At 34.7% G+C, this 7,902-nt stretch overlaps 1 non-coding gene across 1 annotated transcript; it reads right to left on the bottom strand.

Annotated features, from left to right (window-relative positions):
* Positions 1-1,949: 1,949 nt before the first annotated feature.
* LOC115063998 lies at positions 1,950-2,054 on the bottom strand. The gene has a single exon (XR_003843838.1). It is a non-coding gene; the product is annotated as a U6 spliceosomal RNA (small nuclear RNA).
* Positions 2,055-7,902: the final 5,848 nt, after the last annotated feature.

Genomic DNA, 7,902 nt, shown 5'->3' with positions numbered 1-7,902 from the left:
AGTTTGCTGACAGGAGCCTGATATAGCTATGTCTTGTGAGGCTATACCAGTGCCTGGCAAATACAGAGGTGGATGCTCACAGTCATCTATTGGATGGAACACAGGGCACCCAATGAAGGAGCTAGCAAAAGTACCCAAGGAGCTAAAGGGGTCTGCCACCCTATAGGAGGAACAACAATATGAACTAACCAGTTCCCACCCACCCACCCACCCACCCAGAGCTTTTGTCTCTAGTTACATATGTAGCAGAGGATGGCCTAGTCAGCCATCAATGGGAGGAGAGACCCTTGCTCTTGTGAAGATTATATGCCCCAGGACAGGGAAATGCCAGTGCCAGGAAGCAGGAGTGGGTGGGTTGGGGAGCAGGGCAGGGGGATGCTATAGGTGTCTTTCGAAGAGGTAACTAGGAAAGGGGATAGCATTTGAAATGCAAATGAAGAAAATAATAAAAAATGAGTAAAGTAACTAAAAAGTTTATCCCAACTGGTAAACTTCTTACTATCTCACATTTTAATAGCCTATCTCATAGGTATCAAATAATGTTTCAGTGTTATTTTAATTTGCATTTCAACTCCTAATTATCTTGAGAATCTTTTCATATGCTTATTGACCATTTGTTGTTGGTCCTTTGTGAATTGCTTCTTTGCAACATTTATACTCTTGCCTATTGTGCATTTTGCTAATGACTTATGAAATTATTTTTCTTGTGTGCTTTCAGATGTTTAATTTGATATTTTAGACCAAATACTCTGGTCTCAAAAAGTATTTTTCCTTCAATGCAATTACTGATTAGTCACTGAGAAATCATTATTTTGAAAGTCTTAGATCAAAAGCAGTGCAGTTTACGTGTGTAATCTGCACTTGGGTCTAGGAGATTTTTCTTCATGCCAGTCATTTTTGCTCATGAAGCCAGCTGCTTGTCTTATAGATATATCTAAAGTGTTTTACAAATTAAGTGATTTGAAAAAGATTATTTAAATTAAGCACTATAAAATTATTGAATGCATAACTTGACAAGTATGATGTAAGAGATATATAAGATGTTGAAGTATGTAAATTCAAGGGAAGATACAGAAATAGGTTGAGAAAATAAAATAGCACCATGTGATATCTGTAACTCACAACTGCAAATGTTTATCTTCAGCTTTATTATTCTGTAACTAATATTTTTATATTATGATATATTTATCACTTTTATGGATTTTACTTGGGATGTCAGATTCATGTCTACATTTCCCTGTGATCAGATGTAAGAGGAAGCATTTTCTAACCCTGAATTTTTCAATGTGTCTACTATCAGAAGTATACACCAGGATGTATCACTTCACTTTTAAATCCCCAGGCTTCTACAGGTCCCAGCTCACTTATACACATACCCATTCTTCTCATCACAATGATGAGATATACAAATCAAAGCATCTAAAAAGTCAAGTAATTTGTAGGATAAAATGCATCTTACTATTGAGTTCAAAAGCTTAGTCCAACTTATGGTGTCACAAGAACCCCAAACAACAATATTTACATATGCAAATAGTGCCTTTAAGAAAATCAAGGCAGAATCAAATTCAAAATAAAATTATTTTATAGGTATACAAATAAACCAAAAAATATTTAAAATATTTACCCCAACTGTTTTCAAATTTTGAATAAATGACTAGAAAACAGTTAATAGTCATACATAAATTATTAAATTATATTTTTTCTCAGTGGAACACAAGTAAATTCTTTCATATTATTATTGTCTGTGTACCCCTTTATTATACCTTTGAAAGTCCAAAGAAATATTCAAAAATTGAATAAAAACATAAGATGAATACAAATTTTATCTTTTCTCTTTTTTCCTTTTTTTTTTATTAGATATATTCTTTATTTACATTTCAAATGCATTCCCCTTTCCTGGTTTCCCCTCTGAAGATCCCCTATCCTCTCCCTTTTTCCCCTGCTCACCAAAAAATACGAAACTCTTCACTTATTTATGGGTCATCCTTGCGCAGTGGCTATGATAATCTTCTCTATATCATTCCAATTTAATTATGTGTTGCCAAAGCGAGCACGAATATAAATTTTAATGTTTATCTTTCATATATGCTTATCCACAGAAAGCACAGAAAATTTGATATTATTGACATATATCTTTTGTTAAGCTTTTCCATGATAGGAGGAGTTCGGATGTGTGTGTATGACCTCTCTCTAACAACAGCCTGATAAGTACATAGTTCCTCATTCTGATGACAGATGGAGGATTTGTATTAGAGAACCAAAACTCCAACTTCGACAAATATTTGGATTTAGAATTCAAATTTCCTTTTTATTTAAATTTATATTTAGCAAGGTTTTCAAATGTAACACTTTCCAAGTCCAACAAAAATTATAAATATAATCTGATTTTACTATTTTAGTAGTTTACTTATAGAAAAAGTTGAAATTTATTTACCACTTTAAAAGATATGAAGAATAACTGAAAGTACAGGAATAGTTCTTATTTTGTACTCTTACTTTTAGACTCTAAATCTTCAAAGTATTAAGAGTATACTTTGGCAATAAATGTTTAGAGTATGTTATTAAGTTTGTGAGCAGTTTTCTTATTTCAGAGTTTCTTTTTTGATTTGCTTCTATGATTTCATACCCATGGGGCTATGCTCAAATTACCAAAAGTGATCTACTTAATAAATTAATATATTGTGGCATCTTCTAAATACTTTCTCTTAAATTACATTGCGAGGATAATGTAGTAGTTTCATAGGTTTAATATTGCTGCGATAATACCCCATGAACAGAACAACTTGGGGAGAAAAGGGTTTATTAGCTTTAAGCTTCTTCATCCTCATCGCTGTTCCTCATTAAAGAAAGTCAAGACAAGAACTCAAACCAAGTAAGAATCCTGAGAGGAGTTGATGCAGAGGCCATAGAGGAGTGTTGCTTACTGGCTTGCTTCATATGGCTCTCTCAGCCTGTTTTCCTTAATAGCCAGGACCACCTGGCAGTATTGGCCCTACCCATAATGATCTGGGCCATCCCACTTCAATCCCTAATTAAGAAATGTCCTAAGGCTTGCCCACAATGCAGTGTTATGGATTCCTTTTCTCAGTTGAGGCTCTCTCCTCTTCAGTGATATTAGCTTGTGTCAAGTTGACATAAAACTAGCCAGCAGAGGGGTTGCATTAGAAAATCACTATTAATGTAAATAAACATAGATCATTCTGGTACTGCAAATGGGGGCACAATTCAAAGTATTGTATATTTTTCTTCCTGTTTTAACTGTTATTAAAAGGTTTAATTAAATACTAATAACATAAGACAAGTAGAAAAATACCAAATGATAATAATAGCACTCATGTACTTCAGAAATGAAATTATGCTAACTGATATTTACTTTTAAATTTCTATTTTTTTTTTAATTGTGTGGGCTTTGGGGGAGTGAGGGAGCTAGGGATATATGCCTGTGATTACAGAACTTGCTGGGGCCAGAGTAAAAATTGCCTTGGAATTGGGATTAGAAATCCTCTGAGAAATACCCATCCTTCATACCTGGAACTGAATTAGGGTCCACAAGGAAAGCATGTAAACCCAATGTTTTTGCTTGTGTGTTTTGTTTAGTATTCTAGACTTTTTACCAAGTATAGATGAGGCATTACAGGAGCCCAAGTGACTGTAGTGAGAAAAACAAATGCTTATAAAACACCCCAGAGAGACTCATGCATTTGAATGCTTAGTCCCAAATAAGAATCCTATTTGAAAATGTCATAGATCCTTTAGGAGGCATACGAGCTAGGAGAAAGTGGAACACAGGGGGCAGTCTTCTATAGCTTCATCATATATCTTCTTTATGCTTCTTTTGAATTTGGAAACAATGAGACCAGCTAGATCTCTGCCTCTGCCACCATGTTTTCTTTGCTTCAGGTAACTGTGGGCTATATTCTCCTGAAAAGGTAAAACAAAGTAAACCTATTATCACTTGTAAGAACAAGACATTATAGCAGCTGGAAAAGACACTTACTCAAAAGCTATACCCAACATTGACAAAGCAAGACAAACTCAAGACCTCTTCATGCCTAGTGTTACTTGCACAAAGTGCAGATAAAGCTACCAAATTTATTCCTCTTCCCTGGATATTTAATATCAGGGCAGGGACTTGTGAGTCTTGTAAGGTTTCTGAATTCCTGACACTCATAAGCTTTTTGAGATTCTTAAATACTTCAGGTTTTACTTTAACCATTAAGAAAGAAAGATTTCATTTGGGAGAAATAGCTACACAACAATCTCTTCTTTGCTCTGGCTCTTACATTCTTCTCATCCACCTTTCCATGTCCCATAAACATTGGCAAAAATAGTACATGTGTATGATTATTTTCTTCCACCATGGGTAAGGATTAGGACACTATGCCACAGCAATAGTCACTTATCAGAATGAGCAGTCATGAGTCTGTATTTACCATATTCCTTTGCAAATGCAAAGGTGACAATTGCATTAACCTAAGATCATGAACACCAATATCTAGAATGCAACGATGTGTCTATTATATTCACATAAAAAAAACAGTGCTCCCCCACAGCATGGAACTTGCTTTGCTATAACACACATTACCACGAGGTAGGACTTACACTCAATTTGAAAACATTCAGGGGCTGGAGAGATGGCTCAGTGATTAAGAGCAGTCACTGAGTTCAGTTCAGAGCCTGAGTTCAGTTCCCAGCAACCACATGGTGGCTCACAACCATCTGCAATGCTGTCTGATGCCCTCTTCTGGTGTGTCTGAAGAGAGAAATGCTAAAGACATAAAATAAATAAATAAATCTTTAAAAAGAAAGAAAAAAGAAAAGAAAAGAAAAGAAAAGAAAAGAAAAGAAAAGAAAAGAAAAGAAAAAAAGAAAGCAATCTAATATATTCATGTTGGCTGTACTGCCGTTGCAGCAGTTGGCAAATCTTGCCTGGCATGTTAGTTCTGTTTCACATAGGGTCTGTAACCAAGCATGTCAGTATATATTCTTACCTAGCAGATATGCCACGGTCTTTCCTTGCTTTTCTTGTCCCCTGGTTGACATTTTAGCCAGGCTTTAATGGTTCCCAGAATCTAAAGCACTCTGAGTTGACTCTGTCAACTTTTGCTTTAGGAGATTACACTGGACACAAGTCTTGCTACTCTTTATTTGATGTAATTTGTCTACTCAACATGTTCTCCTCCCCCTGAGTGTACTAGTACTTTATTGCTATATATTGATATGCATTGAGAGCATTCTCATTGCCAAAGCATCTTTTATTTCAAAGAGATGAATCTTCACCATGTGGGTGGCCAAAGTCGTTGAAACCTGACAACAGTTCTAAGGCTCCCACTGACGTGAACTTTTTAAAAAGTAATCTTCTATAAATGCAGGCATACATGGTCCAGTGGACTTGGCATCAACACTGACTTTCTCCCGTGATATTGCTGTAAAAATTTCTCTACTCTCTTCTAGTCCTTGCCATACTTAGGAGCCTTAGACGAGCATAATCAAGTTTCCCTAGTGTCTCATAGGAACCAATCCACCAGACATCAATTTTGCTCCGTGAAATCCGTATTTCTATTGCTCAGCAGCTCCACATCTATGACTGTATTCATGACTTTGCTTACTGTTGTGACCAAATATCTGACAAGAAGCTCAGAGGCCACCTGTCAGTTCATGACAAATTAGTCAAGCATATAATACCGTGGGAAAGATTTCATTCTTGACCTACAGCAAAGGTATTAAGACTAAAACTCCTTTGTTTCCATATTCCAAAGCTTTAAATATAAGTTGAATAGAGTTATTTTATGTAAGATGCAGTTTTTTCCAGATTATTACAGTGTATTGTGCAAAGTCATTACTGATTCATCTGCATGATGAATCTTGAATTTTCTACTTCCTGTATACTAAGGCTATGAAATGTATATCATACTCACCTTGTTTTCTCCTTTGTGTGTGTGTGTGTGTGTTTATAAAGAATTACTTAACTGAGATATAATTTGTACTTTGCCCATTCTATATTGCCAATTATTAAAAAGGGTCAATATAATGCTTCTGCTTCATACTTCTTTTCTTCTATTTTCCTCTCAAATAAAAGACTATTGCAGAGAACATCATTTGCATACACTTCTCTAGTTGTATTTTCAGCCTTACATGAACAATTTTTTTCTCAGAGTAAAACTAAGCACCACCTACATGTCTTATTCCAACAGTTGCTTAAAATCATGTGGCATACATAATTTTTCCATGGGTCTAAATATATTCCCTATTACATCAGCCACTTTTTGACATGGCATCATTCTTATATGGCCAACTCTACTCACAGAGGCATAGTGTCTTATGATGTGGGAAAAGTGACTGTCCTTGCTTAAATTAGGAAAAATCAGGTATTACCTTACAAAATTGAGCTAAATTACATTATGTCATAAAATTAAATATTGAGTTGATTGGCATCATAGCTATGTCTTTAAGCTCAATTCTCTGCAAGTTAATGGCAGAACATAACCTGTAGAATGAGGCTAACCTGGACCACAGAGTGAGGCACTGTCCAAAAAAATTACAAGTAAGCAAACAAAAATTTATTATATTTTATCACATTAAAATTGTGATGTAAGATTTCTTATATACCATATTGCCATTTGAAAACTAAAAATACTATTACTAAAATTTTCTCTAGTTTAAAAGAAATATCTTGCATGGGCTGTGTTGGTAGCTTAGTCATTTAAAACATACTGCTCCTGCAAGGAATTAAAGTTGATTCCCAGTACCCATGTCAGGTAGTTTACAACTGCCTGTATCTCTAGTTCTAGAGGATTGAACATGATGCTCTAGCTTCTATTGACACCTGCACTCTGGTTTTTAAACACACACACACACACACACACACACACACACATACACACATGCATGCATGCATGCATACACATACACCCAAACACAAAATAAAAGCAATTTATGTAAATAAAATATAGAAATAAATATAGAATATAAATTGCTAGATTGATAAAAGATGGTAGTTCATAATGAGTTTTCAAACCATAAGAAACATGGCAAATGATGGAAATTTGTACTAGTTAGATCATAGAATTGTCTGAATTTAAGTCTTGGCTTTCATCTGTACTGATCAGTCACATTTAGTGTTTCATAAAATCCACAGGATACTATCCTAACATTTCTATTAATATTATTAGATACTAATATTTTCTCATTAAATATATTGGATTCTATTTTGGCAATCTAAAATAATAAGAAGCATTATTGTTATATCAATATGCTATATATATTATTTGTAAAAGTATTTAATATCTGTGTACATCTTTAGGTATACCACATTGCATATTTCTATTTAGAATATCGTTTATCTTCTACCCTAAATATGGAGTCATGGGAAGATTCAAACTTTTACCCCCTACACTTCTCTTGTAAGAATATTTAGTTAGAGACTGGGTCCAGAAGTACATGCATGACATTTCAGCAATAAGAGGCTGGATAAGGCAGTTAGGAGGCAATGTCATTCTCAGCTTTACAGTTAAACTAAATATAACATTGTTATATTATAGAAAGAATATTTTAGTATTCAGTTAAATATCATTACGTGGCTGTAGGGTTAGACTTTTTTTTTGTTTTTTTCAAAACATACTTTATTTAGGGTTCTTAAATGCTTCAATTTCTTTGCTAACCCACTGATCACAGGTAGGGGGAAAATGTTAATAGGAAAAGGGCATGGTGGACCTGCTTAGAAGGAGTTTCTTTGGGTGATTCCACTCTTCCTTTCAGCATACCAGCTTTCAGTTCAAGAGCAAACATCAAACACGAGTCCGTGAATCCATCAATGTAATCAACTACATAAACAAACTCAAAGACAAAAACCACATGATCATCTCATTGGATGCTGAGAAAGCATTTGACAAAATCCAACAC

Source organism: Mus pahari, chromosome 4 (assembly GCF_900095145.1).
Source record: "Mus pahari chromosome 4, PAHARI_EIJ_v1.1, whole genome shotgun sequence".
NCBI classification, from domain to species: domain Eukaryota; kingdom Metazoa; phylum Chordata; class Mammalia; order Rodentia; family Muridae; genus Mus; species Mus pahari.
The sequence above is the reverse complement of the archived record's forward strand: the minus strand, read 5'-3'. Positions and strand labels throughout refer to the sequence as shown.